Here is a 15912-nt window from a genome sequence, read left to right as displayed (position 1 = left end):
TGGCAGTTTCCTTCCCTAAAGGGCATTAGTGACCCAGGTGGGTTCATGGGCATCATTAGACTCTTAATTCTAGATTTTTTTACTGAATTCAAATTCCACCATCTGCCGTGGTGGGATTTGATCCCAGGTACCCCAGAACATTACCTGGGTGTCTGCATTAACGATAATACCATTAGGCCGTACGCTCTGGCAGAGTTCACAAGAATTCGGAGTAGGCCATTCAGCCCACTGAGGGAAAAGCCTGCTCCACCTTTCGGTAAGATCGTCATGGCTGATCTTAAAGTCACAATGCCACTTTCCCTGTTGCAAAAATCACAAAGCTGTTTAACTCAGCTTTGAATAAATTCAATGTCCCAACCTGCATTACTTTGTAGGGAAGGGAACTCCAAAGACTAATGACTGAGGGGAAAAAAAGGTCACCTTAGACAAAAAAAATGAACCCCTACCCCTATCTTTAAACAGCAATTCCAGACTCCCCCGAGATCAGGGACACATCATCTTGGCATCTACCATGTCAAGCCCCCATACAATCTGGTTTCTCAATAAAATTGCTTCCAAACTCCAGTGAGTCTAGGCCCAGCCTTTCCAACTTTCTCTCATAAGACAAACCCTTGCTTCAATGGTGAAGGAGCGTGGTCAGACTGCACCTGGCATTGCTTACAAGGGACCTGGGTGTTGCTGGTGAGGCCAATCACCCAGCCCTAACTGCCCTCGAATTGAGCATCTTGCTGGGCCATTTCAGAGACAGTTAAGAGTCCACAACGTCGCTGTTGGTCTGGAGTCGCATGTCGGTCCAACCAGGTAGAGGGGGTAAATGATTAGAAGAAAATGTTGGTCAAATGTATGGAATTACATCCCCCTTACCCACCCCGCCCCAGCGCCACACCCCACCTCCCCATGCAGAATGTGGTAGACGCTGGGACATTGAGAAAGGAGATGATAGACAATTAGTAACAAGCTAAAGGGTTATGGAGAGTGGGCTGGAAAGTGGATTTGAGCCATGATTGTATTGAATAGCGGGATAGGCTCGAAAGGCTGAATGGCCTATTGCTGCACCTAGTTGTGAAGGAGGTTGAGAGACAACCTGAAAGTTAATAAAATAATGAGGGGTATAGATAGAGCTAATGGTAAGTGTCTTTACCCTAGTGTGGGGGATTTCAAGACTAGGAGGCACATTTTTAAGGTGAGAGGAGGGAGATTGAGGGGCAAATGTTTTTACACAGAGTGGTTTACGTGTGGAATGAACTTGCTGAGGATGTGGGTACAATTACAATGTTAAAAAGACACTTAGATAAGAACATGAATTGGAAAGGTTTGGAGGGATATGGGCCAGGAGCAGGCAGGTGGGACTAGTTTAGTTTGGGATTCTAGTCGGCATGGACTGGTTGGGCCAAAGGGTCTGTTTCTCTGCTGTATGACTCTTTGAGTGTACCAGGTGGGTTTCTCTAGCGATCGATGATTGTTCTATGGTCAGTGAGCTGAGCTTTCAGCTCTACATTTTGTAAATTGAATGCCACCAGATGCAAAGCTGGGATTTCTTATAAAGGAACGTATTTTTGTCTCAATTACACCAAGAGCCCTGAGCCTTAAGACATTTCTCAGAACCTCTCCCCTTCAGTGGGGATAGAGTTGATGAAAACAAACAGGGGAAGAGTCAGAGACGTACAACACAGAAACAGACCCTTCGGTCCAACCCGTCCATGCCAACCAGATATCCCAACCCAATCTAGTCCCACCTGCCAGCACCCGGCCCATATCCCTCCAAACCCTTCCTATTCATATACCCATCCAGATGCCTCTCAAATGTGCCATTGGTTGGAAACAGAATGGAAGTTTATTGAGATGATAGATGAGCTGGGTCAATACTTTGATCAGACTGCTTTATTGTAATTACACCCTAGACCCTTATGGAATAGAATCCAAACAGCCACCCTACATTTTGTGTTCAGCGCTTTCTAACCTTCAGAGAATGCCCTGCAGTCTGAGACTCCCTAAACAGCGCCTCCATCAGACGAAGCTCCTCTCTATCTGTTCCGCTTTTAATATCTTGGAACATTTCAGTTATATTAGGTTAGATTAGATTACTTACAGTGTGGAAACAGGCCCTTTGGCCCAAGTCCACACCATCCCGCTAAAGCGCCACCCACCCATACCCCTACATTTACCCCTTACCTAACACTACGGGCAATTTAGTATGGCCAAATCACCTAACCTGCACATCTTTGGACTGTGGGAGGAAACCGGAGCACCTGGAGGAAACCCACGCAGACACGGTGAGAACGTGCAAACTCCACACAGTCAGTCGCCTGAGGCGGGAATTGAACCCGGGTCTCTGGCGCTGTGAGGCAGCAGTGCTAACCACTGTGCCACCCACCTCATATCACCTCATAGATTGCAGGCCGCACAGCCCTAGTGGGTGAGAGTTTCAGAAACCACTGTGGATCTGTACTGAAGAGGAGCCACATATTTGAAACGCTAACTCTGTTTCTCCCACCGTAGATGTTGCCAGACTTGCTGAGTTACTCCAGCATGCAACTCTTTGCATTTCAGATTGCCAGTGTCGTAGTATTTTGTTTTCATTAGAAAAATAGATTAGATTAGATTACTTACAGTGTGGAAACAGGCCCTTCGGCCCAACAAGTCCACACCGACCCGCCGAAGCACAACCCATCCATTCCCCTACATTTACCCCTTTACCTATCACTACGGGCAATTTAGCATGGCCAATTCACCTGACCTGCACATCTTTGGACTGTGGGAGGAAACCAGAGCACCCGGAGGAAACCCACGCAGACACGGGGAGAACGTGCAAACTCCACACAGTCAGTCGCCTGAGGCGGGAATTGAACCCAGGTCCCTGGCACTGTGAGGCAGCAGTGCTAACCACTGTGCCACCGTGCCGCCCACTGGCTGCCAACAGGCTGACCACCATCTCCAGAATCTGGAAAATGGTGGGAATGGATAGAGAAAAGTGCTGTCCTTCAGCACAGAGGTCACCATCCACGCAGAGCGTTTGATTCCAATCCCAAGGTCAGCCCCACAATGGAACTAGTAGTCATCGGACACACAGTTCCATCACTCGAAAGTTTCAAGACCCATCCCCAGATTAAATCCTTTCAGAAGGCCCTCACTCTCAGGTCAAACTGCAGTGGGCCTCGTGTACCTGGGCAGCGTCACCCAGACCACCATGGCGGATACAGGATTCTGACACACTGAAGCAGAGTGTTCTGGAAGAAACCAGCCCCCCAAATCCAAATACCCCAACCCAGGGCAACTCCGAGACAGGAGGGAGCAGCAACAAAGAGAGATAGCTAACCAACTCAAGGGTCGAGAGTGAGAAAGAGCAAGGGCAAGGAGAGAGTACGAATAAATAGAAGTGTGTGTGTGTGTGTGAGTGAGTGTGAGTGTGAGTGAGAGAGAGAGAGAGAGACACGGCAAGAGAGAGAAAAAAGGGGAAGGTGGGGCAGAGAAAGAGGGGGGGGGAAGAGGGGGGGGGAGAGAGAGGGCGGGGGGGGGGAAGAGCGAGGGCACGGGGGGGGGGGGGAGAGAGAGGGCGCGGGGGGGAAAGCGGAGGCCGGGGGAGGAGAGCGAGGGCGCGGCGGGGGAAAGAGCGAGCGCGGGGGGGAAGAGCGAGGGCGCGGGGGGGGAAGAGCGAGGGCGGGGGGGGAAGGAGCGCGGCGCGGGGGGGGGGGAGACGCGAGGGCGCGGGGGGGGAAGAGCGAGGGCGCGGGGGGGAAGAGCGAGGGGCGGCGGGGGGGAAGAGCGAGGGGCGCGGGGGGAAGAGCGAGGGCGGCGGGGGGAAGAAGCGAGGGCGCGGGGGGAAGAGCGAGGGCGCGGGGGAAGAGCGAGGCGCGGGGGGGAAAGAGCGAGGGCGCGGGGGGGAAGGAGCGGGGGCGCGGGGGGGGAAGAGCGAGGCGCGGGGGGGAAGAGCGAGGGCGCGGGGGGGAAGAGCGAGGGCGCGGGGGGAGAGAGGGAGGGAGAGAGAGAGAGAGAGAGAGAGAGAGAAAGAGAGAGAGAGAGAAAGAGAGAGAGAGAGAAGAGAGAGAGAGAAGAGAGAGAGAGAGAGAGAGAAGAGAGAAGAGAGAGAGAAAGGAGAGAGAGAGAGAGAAAGAGAGAGAGAGGGAGAAAGAGAGAGAGAGGGAGAAAGAGAGAGAGGGAGAAAGAGAGAGAGGGAGAAAGAGAGAGAGGGAGAAAGAGAGAGAGGGAGAAAGAGAGAGAGGGAGAAAGAGAGAGAGGGAGAAAGAGAGAGAGGGAGAAAGAGAGAGAGGGAGAAAGAGAGAGAGGGAGAAAGAGAGAGAGGGAGAAAGAGAGAGAGGGAGAAAGAGAAAAGAGAAATTACTAGAAATCAGATACAAAGCAAAAAAACCTTGCTAATACACTGACCATGCAGGTGACCAACCAATGGCATTCTGTCAGACCTGACTGATGATGGATGACACTTGAGTTTCAATGTTGTTGAGTCAGTGGGAGGGATATTCAGGATTTGTTTAGACAGTGCATTTCGGGTTAAATCTTGACAAATCAGACGGTTACAGACCAGGAGTTTATTTTCACCTCTGGAACTCTCCATATTTCTGAATGACCTTGTCACCTTTAAATGAGCTTTCAGACATCTTGTCCCCTTCAATTCCTCATCCTCTGAACACCTCAAATCCTTCGGGATGCTGCTCCAATCTCAATGCTCGCTGATGTATAATGAATCCCAATCCAGTAACATGTTAATTTTAAAATTCTCAGCCTCACTTTTAGACCCCTCCATGGTCTCGCCCCCTCCCTACCTCAGTCATCCTCTAGCCCTCTAAGCCTGTCCTCTTCCAGTACCAATTCTCATCACTCAAATTCACACATACTGCCTCCATCTCAGTCTCTCTTCTTCTCCCCCACAAAGAAAACCATCGTCCTGGTACCTAGTCCCCTCAGGACTGTGGGTGTTTGAACACAGGGAATGCCAGTCAGCAGAGTTTTGAGAAAAAGAGAGATGTCAGGGAAAGTCAAAAGAGAAAAGACTTTGCGATTAAATGAACGAAGGGATAATACTACAAGCCTTAACCCTTTCAGATCTTGGAAATGAACAAAACCCCGTGATGATATAAAATGATGCCCTTTTTTAAAAGCTGAACAAAGTCAAACACATTTGGGTTTATTTGAATGCACATTTGCAGCACAAAATGACCCAAAACCCCAGAAAACCTGAACAGCTAGAATACTTGAAGACATTGTCCCTCCAACTTCCGAGTCAACGCTTTCAAGTTAACATTAAGATGTACAAAAGAGTCATCGGAAGTTTACAATCATTATAAAGTCGCTCAGCCGGGATTTTAAAGCCTCATCCATTTCCATCAACAAGTTTCTGGCCTGTACACCACTTAGCGATTAAAAGAATACAACACTTGGGCTCCGTCAATGGTCAAGTAAACATCCTGTGCACAGACCAGCTGGATTATACAAAGTGTCAGCACTTCAGTTTTAGCCAGAGAACAAAGCCGAACATTTACTAAAGAAACAGGGGGTATAGATTTAAGGTGAGGGGCAGGAGGGGGTGTGAGGAGAATGCTTTTCCCCCCCCCAGAGGGTGGTGGGGAACCTGGAACTCCAGCCTCTAAGAGTGGGAGAGGCAAGAACCGTCATCGCGTTGTCGTGGTCTTTAGGAACAAAGTTTTGGAAAATAAGAGACTCTTAGAATTAAGAAACCCCACCCTTGATTCCCCGAAAGCCCAAGTGGAAATCTGACATTGGAGTGGAGGTGGGTGTGGGGGTGGGAGGATTGCATCAAACTTAGCGATGACATTCTCAATGGGGGGGGGGGGGGGGGGGGGGGGGGGGGGAGCATTGTTCGTCAGGTTAGCCAAATTGAAGGAGTTGCAGCATTGAATTTCAGTAAAGAAACTGGCTATTCGGCCCAACCAGTCTATGCTGGGGGCTACATCTCACATAAAAGGTCCTCCTGCTCAACTCAGGGAAAAAAAAACTAATGGTGCTTTGGAGAAAAACACACAGCTACCCTTCCTCACAAACTGAAGTGTGGGAAATTAAGGACCAAAATAGATGGCGAAACGAAGGCGTGGAGTTTGGTTGATCTTCACAAAGTCAGAAGGAACAAACTGCAAAAAGCCAGGGAACTACAGACCAGTGAGCCTTACGTCAGCAGTGGAGGGGATTGTGGAGGTCAGGATTTGCATGTATTTGGAAAGGCATGGACAGGTTAGGGATAGCCAACATGGCTTCGTGCGTGGGAAAGCATTCCTCACTACCTTGTGAGAAACATGTATAACATCGTGAAGGGCATAGACCGGATGAATGCATACAGTCTTTTTCCCAGGGATGGGGATTTGAAAACTAGAGGGCATAGGTTTAAGGTGAGAGGGGAAAGATTTAAGGAGGATCTGAGGGGCAACGTCTTCACACAGAGAGTGGTGTGTGTATGGAATGGGCTGACAGTGAAAGTGGTTGAGACAGGTACAAGAGCAACATTGAAACAACATTTGGATAGGTACATGAATGGGAAGGGTTTAGAGGGATCGTGGGCGGTTCGTGGGCGGCACGGTGGCACAGTGGTTAGCACTGCTGCCTCACAGCGCCAGAGACCCGGGTTCAATTCTCGCCTCAGGCGACTGACTGTGTGGAGTTTGCACGTTCTCCCCGTGTCTGCGTGGGTTTCCTCCGGGTGCTCCGGTTTCCTCCCACAGTCCAAAGATGTGCAGGGTCAGGTGAATTGGCCATACTAAATGGCCCATAGTGTTAGGTAAGGGGTAAATGTAGGGGTATGGGTGGGTTTCGCTTCGGCGGGTCGGTGTGGACTTGTTGGGCCGAAGGGCCTGTTTCCACACTGTAATCTAATCTAATCTAATCTAAAGGGATATGGACCAAATGTGGACAATTGGAACTGGCTGAGTGGGCACCATGGTCAGCATGGACCAGTTTGGGCCGAAGGGCCTGTTTCCATGCTGTATTGCTCTATGACTCTGTAACTTGACTGAGTTTTTTTTGAACAGACAATAAAGACGATTGATATAGGTAGAGCGGTAGCAAAGACATGCCAGAGAATTCCTAGAGGCCTGGCACTCCAGCCACAATGCCATAAACAAACACGTAGATCTAGATACCATCTATCAACCCCTCAGAAAACTAACCGGAAATGACATCACCACAAACCCCAGAAACCCCATCCAGGACAAACATATAAATAGAAAGCAGGAGACAACAGCTTCCATTCATTTGGAGGTCGCCACTGATGATGTTACCTGGCCAGGTAATGCAACGTCTGGATATCAAACCTCCAGCTCAGCGAGCAAACCTACACCCTAAACCTCAACCTGAGCTACAAACTTTCACAAACCTTGCAGATGCTGTCTGTACAGACTTCAGCAAGGAATTTGACAAGGGCCGAGTAACTGACCTGGAGCATCGATCTGTGATTCCCTTACATGAAGTGGACCTGGTTTCATTTCTCAATATGAGCCCATCCTGTCTGGAGCAATCTCAAATTCTTCTGACTTGCATAGACCCACAGTTAGAAGCAGGTCACTCAATCCTTCAGGCCTCCTCTGCCATTGAAAGAGAGTAAGAGTAGGGAAGTCTTACTGCAGCTGTACAAGGTGCTGGTGAGACCACAGCTGGAGGACTGTGAGCTGTTTCGATCCCCTTATTTAAGAAAATATATTGTTTCACTGGAGACCTTGTGGAAAAGGTTCACTAGTAACAGAATGGCGTAATTTTTTTTTCTTTATTCATTCATGGGATAAGGGAGTTGCTGGCTGGGCAGCATTTATCTCCCACCCCTAATTGCCCAGAGGGCAGTTAAGAGTCAACCATGTTGCTCTAGGTCTGGAGTCACACACAGACCGGACCAAACAGGGATGGCAATTTCCCTCCCTAAAGGGTATTAGTGAACCAGATGGGTTTATTCCGATAATCATTCACAGTCATCATTAGAATCTTCATTCTAGATTTCTTTTTAAGGTTGAATTAAAATTCTACCATTTGCCATAGTGGGATTCAAACCCAGGTCCCCAGAACATTACCTGGGTCTCTGGATTAACAGCCCAGCGATAATACCACTGGGCCATGCCTCCCCGGTCTCATGAGCAAAGGTTAAGCTGGTTGGGACTCTACTCACTGGAGTTGAGAACAATGAGAGGTGATTGCATATTGGATTCTCAAGGGGTTTGACAGGGTCAATGCTGAGAGGATGTTTCCCCTCATGAGAGAATCTAGGACCCGAGGGTACAGTCTCAGAATAAAGGGGCACCAATTTCAGACTGAGATGAGGAGGAATTTCTTCTCTCAGAGGGTTGGGGGTCTTTGGAACTCCTTGACCCAGAGAGCTGTGGGGGCAGTCCTTGTGTATATTTAAGGCTGAGATCGATAGATTCTAGATCAGTCAGGAAAGGGCACAAAGGTGGGTGAGAGAAATGTCGGATCAACCATGACCCCATTGAAAAGGGGAGCAGGTTCGAGGGGCCAAACGGCCTACTTCTATTCCTATTTCATATCTTTTTTATCTATCAATCCAACATCCCCTTTAACATATTTTCACTAATGCCTCAACTAGCCATGTCTCACAAACTTGATTGAGTTTTTTGAAGAAGTAACAAAGGGGATTGATGAGGACAGAGCAGTAGATGTGATCTGTATGGACTTCAGTAAGGCGTTCGACAAGGTTCCCCATGGGAGACTGATTAGCAAGGTTAGATCTCATGGAATACAGGGAGAACTAGCCATTTGGATACAGAACTGGCTCAAAGGTAGAAGACAGAGGGTGGTGGTGGAGGGTTGTTTTTCAGACTGGAGGCCTGTGACCAGTGGAGTGTCACAAGGATCAGTGCTGGGTCCTCTACGTTTTGTCATTTACATAAATGATTTGGATGCGAGCATAAGAGGTACAGTTAGTAAGTTTGCAGATGACACCAAAATTGGAGGTGTAGTGGACAGCAAAGATGGTTACTTCAGATTACAACAGGATCTGGACCAGATGGGCTGAGAAGTGGCAAATAGAGTTTAATTCAGACAAATGCGAGCTGCTGCATTTTGGGAAAGCAAATCTTAGCAGGACTTATACACTTAATGGTAATGTCCTAGGGAGTGTTGCTGAACAAAGAGACCTTGGAGTGCAGGTTCATAGCTCCTTGAAAGTGGAGTCGCAGTTAGATAGGATAGTGAAGAAGGCGTTTAGTATGCTTTCCTTTATTGGTCAGAGTATGGAGTACAGGAGTTGGGAGGTCATGTTGCGGCTGTACAGGACATTGGTTAGGCCACTGTTGGAATATTGCATGCAATTCTGGTCTCCTTCCTATTGGAAAGATGTTGTTAACCTTGAAAGGGTTCAGAAAAGATTTACAGGGATGTTGCCAGGGTTGGAGGATCTGAGCTACAGGGAGAGGCTGAACAGGCTGGGGCTGTTTTCCCTGGAGCGTCGGAGGCTGAGGGGTGACCTTATAGAGGTTTACAAAATTATGAGGGGCATGGATAGGATAAATAGACAAAGTATTTTCCCTGGATCGGGGAGTCCAGAACTAGAGGGCATAGGTTTAGGGTGAGGGGGGGAAGATATAAAAGAGACCTAAGAGGCAACGTTTTCATGCAGAGGGTGGTACATGTATGGAATGAGCTGCCAGAGGAAGTGGTGGAGGCTGGTACAATTGCAACATGTAAAAGGCGCCTGGATGGGTATGTGAATAGGAAGGGATTAGAGGGATATGGGTCAGGTGCTGGCAGGTGAGAGTAGATTGGGTTGGGATATCTGATCGGCATGGACGGGTTGGACCAAAGGGTCTGTTTCCGTACTGTACATCTCTATGACTATAGTTCTTGAGGATGCAGACTCCACATTCTAACTTCTCCCAAAACATTTTTTGACACCCCCTACTGAGCACTTCCTCCAAGCATCTATATATATTGCTCTGAGAGAATGTGTACACGTAAATCTTCAGTTCACACCCACTCCCACCATACTGGTTATGTTAGTGCCTCCAAACCCACAGGATGAGACCGGCTGCAAGAGCTGAAGCTGACAAAAGCAAAACTGCAATGGTGCCACGTGCCAGCTGCATTTGAATAGCAACACAAGTACACCTCCAAGTTAGCTGGTATTCATACCCACGTGCAGGTCCCAAATCTGGACACTTTTGACTGATAGAACAGCCTACAAATATTCAGTCCGACTCCAACCAGTCACTGAGTCAAGGTCCATTCAATCAAAGACAGCAACAGCCCAGGTTCTAATACTTTTCACATCTAATGCGGGCACAGTGTTATGGAAGAGTGGAGGAAAGGCATCTAAGTTGACTTTGTCTTAAATTGTTACGTTTATTTTTTAAATTACATTATCACAGAAGGTCTGCAATCTGGTCTTTTTATTTTCCTGATTTCGTTTCTTAAGAATTTGTTCTGAAGAACCTTGTACCTTAGTACCTAGGATGGTGCCGTTGACGTTTCACTGTACTCCTGTGAGTAGTTGTGATGCTAAAGCTTATTCTAATCCTAATTAGCTCAGGGGCGATGTCACCCCTGAACCAGCACCGAGAAGTATCACAGAAGGTGAAGATATGGAGAGCCATGACACACTGCAACACATCAGAACTGCCCAAGGAAGGGGGAGGCCACTTACACAAAGTCTTTGATAACAACAGATACTCCATCAGCTTCATCTGCTGATGTCTGTCCAACAGACAATGCCAAAAAGACACTGTACCTACCAACAGACTGGCCATCCTACCCTATATAAAGAACATATCAGGATTAACTTACTAGGCTGTTATGACCATTAGGTTTTGTGGTGGCTGACCAACCAACAGCCACGCTACTCCAGCTATTTACCAGGACTAAGGACCCCATATCCACAGCGCACAGGACCAACGTGGTATTCAAAATCCCTTGCAACAAGCACCACATCGGACAAACAGGAAGAAAACTAGCCATCTGACTTCACAAATACCAACTGGCTACTAAACGACATGATCCACTCCCCCTCATCTCTGCACCTATAGACAAAGACAGCCATCGATTCAGCTATGACAAAGGAACCATTCTAGGACAGGCCAGCCAGAGACACCCAAAGAAGTTCTTGGAAGCCTGGTTTTCAACCATCAACAGGGACAGACCCGGTGTACAAACCGCTGCAGTGAAGACCTGGGAGTGACACTCATCCCCAACATCCTGGGCCCACATAAAAACCGAGCAGGAAAGAACCAGAGCGTCTGACAGAGGTCCCACTGAGAAGGTTACCCAGCATGGTAACGGAGCATTTGCACAATAACCCAGCAGCTTGGTGAGCTAACCAACTACCTCAGATATGGAGATTTCACACATTTCAACGGGAAGACTAGCTGTAACTCAAAAGCCACGCCTCAATAACCCCAGCTCAAGGACTGGAGGCGATGTAACTCCTGTTGGGATGGGAGACAGTCAAAATTCACGGGAAGGTAGGAAAGAGCAAATGGCCATTCAGCCCTTCACAGCTGTCTCACCATTCAATGAGATCATTGTTCATCCACAACCCAAAGCTGTTGATTGTTAAAAAGCTACCAACTATGAACTTTATGTATATATAAAAAAAACATTTCTGGGATATGGATATCTCTGGCGAGGCCAATAGTTATTGTTCATCACTAATTGCCCTGAAGACAGTTAAGAGTCAAACATATTGCTGTGGGTCTGGAGTCACATGTAAGCCAGAGAAGGTTGGGTTTTTTGGGGTGTGGGCATTACCAACTAGACAGGCATTCTATTACCCATTAAAGTGGTGCTGGAAAAGCACAGCAGGTCAGGCAGCATCCCAGGGGCAGGAAAATAGACATTTCGGGCAGAATTTCGTCTATTTTCCTGCTCCTCGGATGCTGCCTGACCTGCTGTGCTTTTCCAGCACCACTCTAATCTTGACACTGATCTCCAGCATCTGCAGTCGTCACTTTCACCTAATCTATTGTCCATTGCTAATTGCCCACAGCGCTGTTAAGCGTCAACTCCACATTGCTGCGAGTCTGGAGTCACATGTGGGCCAGACCATTACGGACAGCAGATTTCCCTCCCAAAAGGACCTTAGTGAACCAGATTTTTTTAATGACAATCGACAATGGTTGCATGGTCACCCTTGAATTAGCTTTTTATTCCAGACTTTTACTGAATTTAAGTGTCACCGTCTGCAGTGGTGGGGCTTGAACCCTTGTCATAAGCCAAGAGTGACCTTGAAATTCTGCATTCCCCTCTCCTGCCAAAAATCAATAATTAAGAGCACAAATTCCCATGTGTGTGTTAAACCTGTCCATAATTCCACACCTGAAGAGAGTTGACTCCAATATTTAGCCTGTAATGACCCCCTCCGACCCCCCAGTCTCAGCAGCCATTTTTTTTTGTTTACAGTTGAACCCACTCAGCCTGGCGTTCATGCACTAGCCCTTTAAAGGAATGCATCATGACACTTCTCCCCCCCCACCCCTTCCCCTTGCAAATGATCCAGTTCCCATTTGAAAGTCAGATCAGAATTTGCCTCCACCACCCATTCAGACACAGCAATCCACATTCTAAACACTCGCCGTCTTAATGTTGAACAGAGACGGTGTTATTTTGTTAATGTACTGCTTTTGCCAACTATTATAAAGCCTTGCCCTCTAGTTTCCAATCCTTCCACCAACGGGAATACAACTTCTCTTTACCTACACTCTCCAGACCCCTCAATGAATTTTAAACATCTCTATCCAGTCTCTTCTCAGCCTTTCCTTCACCATACAGAACTGTCCCAAAGTGACTCAATTTCCTGACATTTGGAATCATTCTCCTGATCAGTGGTGTCAGCCTGAATGCACCAGACCAGGACTTGAACCAACAACCCTCTGGTTCAGCAGGCAGGAGCGCTACAGAATGAGCTACAAAATAAAAAGAGACACCAAGGGGAGGCAGAACTGAGGAAAAGCTCCCAAGCACCACCAAACACGGGCATGGACAAATCAACAGGATCATTACGACACAAATACAGGCCGTTCGGCCCACTGCGTCTGTGCTGCCTTTCTGAATCAATAGTTTGCCCAGTTCTCCCACATTCTCCTTGGAACCTGCCCATGCTTCCTGGTCAGATAGCCTTCCGAATCCCTTTTGGAAGTTTCTGCCATAGACTCAGGCAGTGCATTCCAGAACCTGACCACGGATGTGTAACCTGGATATGAGAGAGAAATGGGTTGTTTTTACACTCAAATTCCAACACAGTTCTACATAGCGGTCAGTTTGGCAATGTCAAAGGTAAAGTATAGAAACTGGGAGCAGGAGGCGGCCATTCAGCCCCTTTGAGCCTGTTCTGCCATTCAATAGGACCATGGCTGGTCTTCCAACTCAGTCCCCTGTTCCTCATTTTCACCCATACCCTTTGATCCCTTTAGCCAGAGGAGCTGTATCAAATGCCTTCTTGAAAACACTTCCAAAGTTTTGACCTCAACGGCTTTCTGTGCCAGAGAATTCCACAGCACGATGGTTTCTGTTTGTGCGCTTCCGACAATCCCTGCCTTCGATCAGACTGGATTTAGGAATGCTTCCCGATTCCCTCCCCACACACCTGCAATGGTCACAACCCGCTCTGTAAGAGATTGGCCAACTCCATGGAATCCTGCCCAAAATTAGGACTGTGCTCATCTCTGTAGATTTGTAACTACCTCAGCCTAGAGACTAATGGCAACTGGCATTTATATAGCACCTCTGGCATGCCAAAGTATCCCTAGGTACTTCATATGAGTGTCTCCAACAAAATTGGACAATGAGCCACATCCACAGATTCGAGGGGTAGGCCAAAGGATAATTGATTTTAAGGAGCACGATGAAGGGAAGAGAAACATGAGGCTGATGAAGGGGGGAGGGGGAGGGGGAGACAGCACATGCTCAAGGCCAGTGGGGGAAGGGGGTTGGTGGTGGTGGTGATTACTGTAAAGAAGTTGGGAGATTCAGATGGCAACAGGAAGCTGATTGATCGGTGTCAATAACTATGTGATAGGCGGCAAGGCGGCTGAGCAGCTTGTGGGTGTGAACAAGCTAGCCTGGAGCACAAAGGGAGGTGGTGTCTTTAACTCTGCAGTTAAGGCCTGAAGAAAGCCAGTTTATTTTCTGCTCACCAGTCAGTGTAAGCTGTAACCAATAAGTCATTGACCTTATAATTTGTGAACCATTCACTCTGTGACGGTACAGAGAAGTGAAGGTAGTTGGAAGAGCAATAATAAGCTATAACAAGTTGAAAGGATCACCTTGGGACAAGGACCATTGGACTGCCTTCCTGATCTTCCCCTCCACCCATAACACCCATGCTTTTTCTCCCCTCCCGCCCCCAAGTCTGTAAGTGTATGGGAGTCAGGGTGAAGAGGTTTTGAAGTAGGGTTATATATCAACAGTTGATAATTATCTGGCTGTAGCCAGGATCGATTTGTGTAGTAAACGGTACAGAGGAACCTTGATTATCCAGCATTCAATTATCCAAATAGCGCATTATCCGAACAAATCACAAGGTCCTGATTCTTGGCTAAACTATGTTGTCCAGCATTCGATTATCTACAATTTGATTAAACAAAGGAAGCACTGCCCGCCTGTGTCCCTTCGGATAATCGAGATTCCTCTTATCAAATATGTGTTTTTCTGGGTCTAAAAGAGATGGGTAAATTGGGCAACTTTGCATCCTTTGATAAAATCTTTGAGTTTGGCGATGACTGCAGGAGTGGTAGGGCATGATTTCCAGTGTATTACCCCAATGGGAGATGGTATCCTGCCACTGTGAGGCACAGGGACATAGAGTGTCAAAATGAGCCAATTACAGAGGGGCCCAGTGCACTCTAAATCATCAAATGACGACACAACAATTAGGTGTTCTAGTGATTGGACAATATTCTCCCGACCACATTTTTCCCCAAATGTTTTCATGTGATAGGGGCAGTGCTTGCTGGGTGACGTTCGTTGTCAATTGTTAATTGCCCCTTGATTGGAGCAGCATGCTGAGTCATTTCAGAGGGTAGTCATTCAGCACAAAAACAGACCCTTCAGCCCAAAAGGCCATGCTGACCATAACCCCAAACTAAACTAGCCCCACCTGCCTGTGCGAGACCCATACCCCTCCAAACATTTCTCATTCACAAACTTATCCAGATGTCTTTAAAACAACATAACTGTACCCACACCCACCACTTCCTCTAGAAGTTCATTCCACACAACCACCCTCTGCGTAAGAATAATTACCCCCTCATGTCTTTTTTAAATCTTTCTCCTCTCGCCTTAAAATGTGACCCCTAGTCTTTAAATCCCCCACCCTAGGAAAAAGACACCTGCCACTCACTTTATCTATACCACCCACGATTTTGTAAATCTCTCAGGTCACCTCTCAATCTCCATGCTCTATTGGTGAAAAAATGTCCCAGCCTCTCCTTATAACTCAAACCGTCCAGTCCTGGCAACATCCTGGTAAAACTCTCCTGAACCCTCTACAGCTTAATAATATCCTTCCTATAACAGGGCGACCAGAACTGGACACAGGAGAGCCTCATCAACGTCCTGTACAACCTCAAACGTTAAGAGTCAACCACACTGTTGTGGGTCTGCAGTTACAGGTAGATCAGACCAGCTAAGGACGGCAGATTTCATTCCCTGAAAGACATTAATGAACCAGGTTGGTTTTATAACAAGTCGATGAGGGTTTTGAGGTCGTTATCACTGAGGTTACCTTTCAATTCCTGATTTATTAAGTGAATTTGAACTCCCACCAGGAACTCATGTCCCTGGAGCATTAACCTGGATCTCCGGATTGCTAGTCCAGCAGCATTAACACGTTGCCACAATCTCCGTTAGATTCCATTGAAATTGTCTACGCATTTTCTTTTAGATGAATGAGTTTTCTACATCAAAATTGGTTCAAAGTGTAGGAATTCATTCAATGTCTAAACAGCTGCAAAGTGG

General features: G+C 47.5%; 1 protein-coding gene across 1 annotated transcript in view; it reads right to left on the bottom strand.

Annotated features, from left to right (window-relative positions):
- LOC122548761 (cadherin-2-like) overlaps positions 1-15912 on the bottom strand; it is a 184848-nt gene that overhangs the window by 74854 nt on the left and 94082 nt on the right. The gene's annotated exons all lie outside the window — the stretch shown is intronic.

The sequence above is a fragment of the Chiloscyllium plagiosum genome, unplaced genomic scaffold (genome assembly GCF_037043375.1).
Source record: "Chiloscyllium plagiosum isolate Xiang-an unplaced genomic scaffold, Cpla_swu_hap1 HiC_scaffold_4, whole genome shotgun sequence".
NCBI lineage: Eukaryota > Metazoa > Chordata > Chondrichthyes > Orectolobiformes > Hemiscylliidae > Chiloscyllium > Chiloscyllium plagiosum.
Note: the sequence above shows the minus strand (reverse complement) of the source record. Positions and strands in the feature narration are given on the sequence as shown.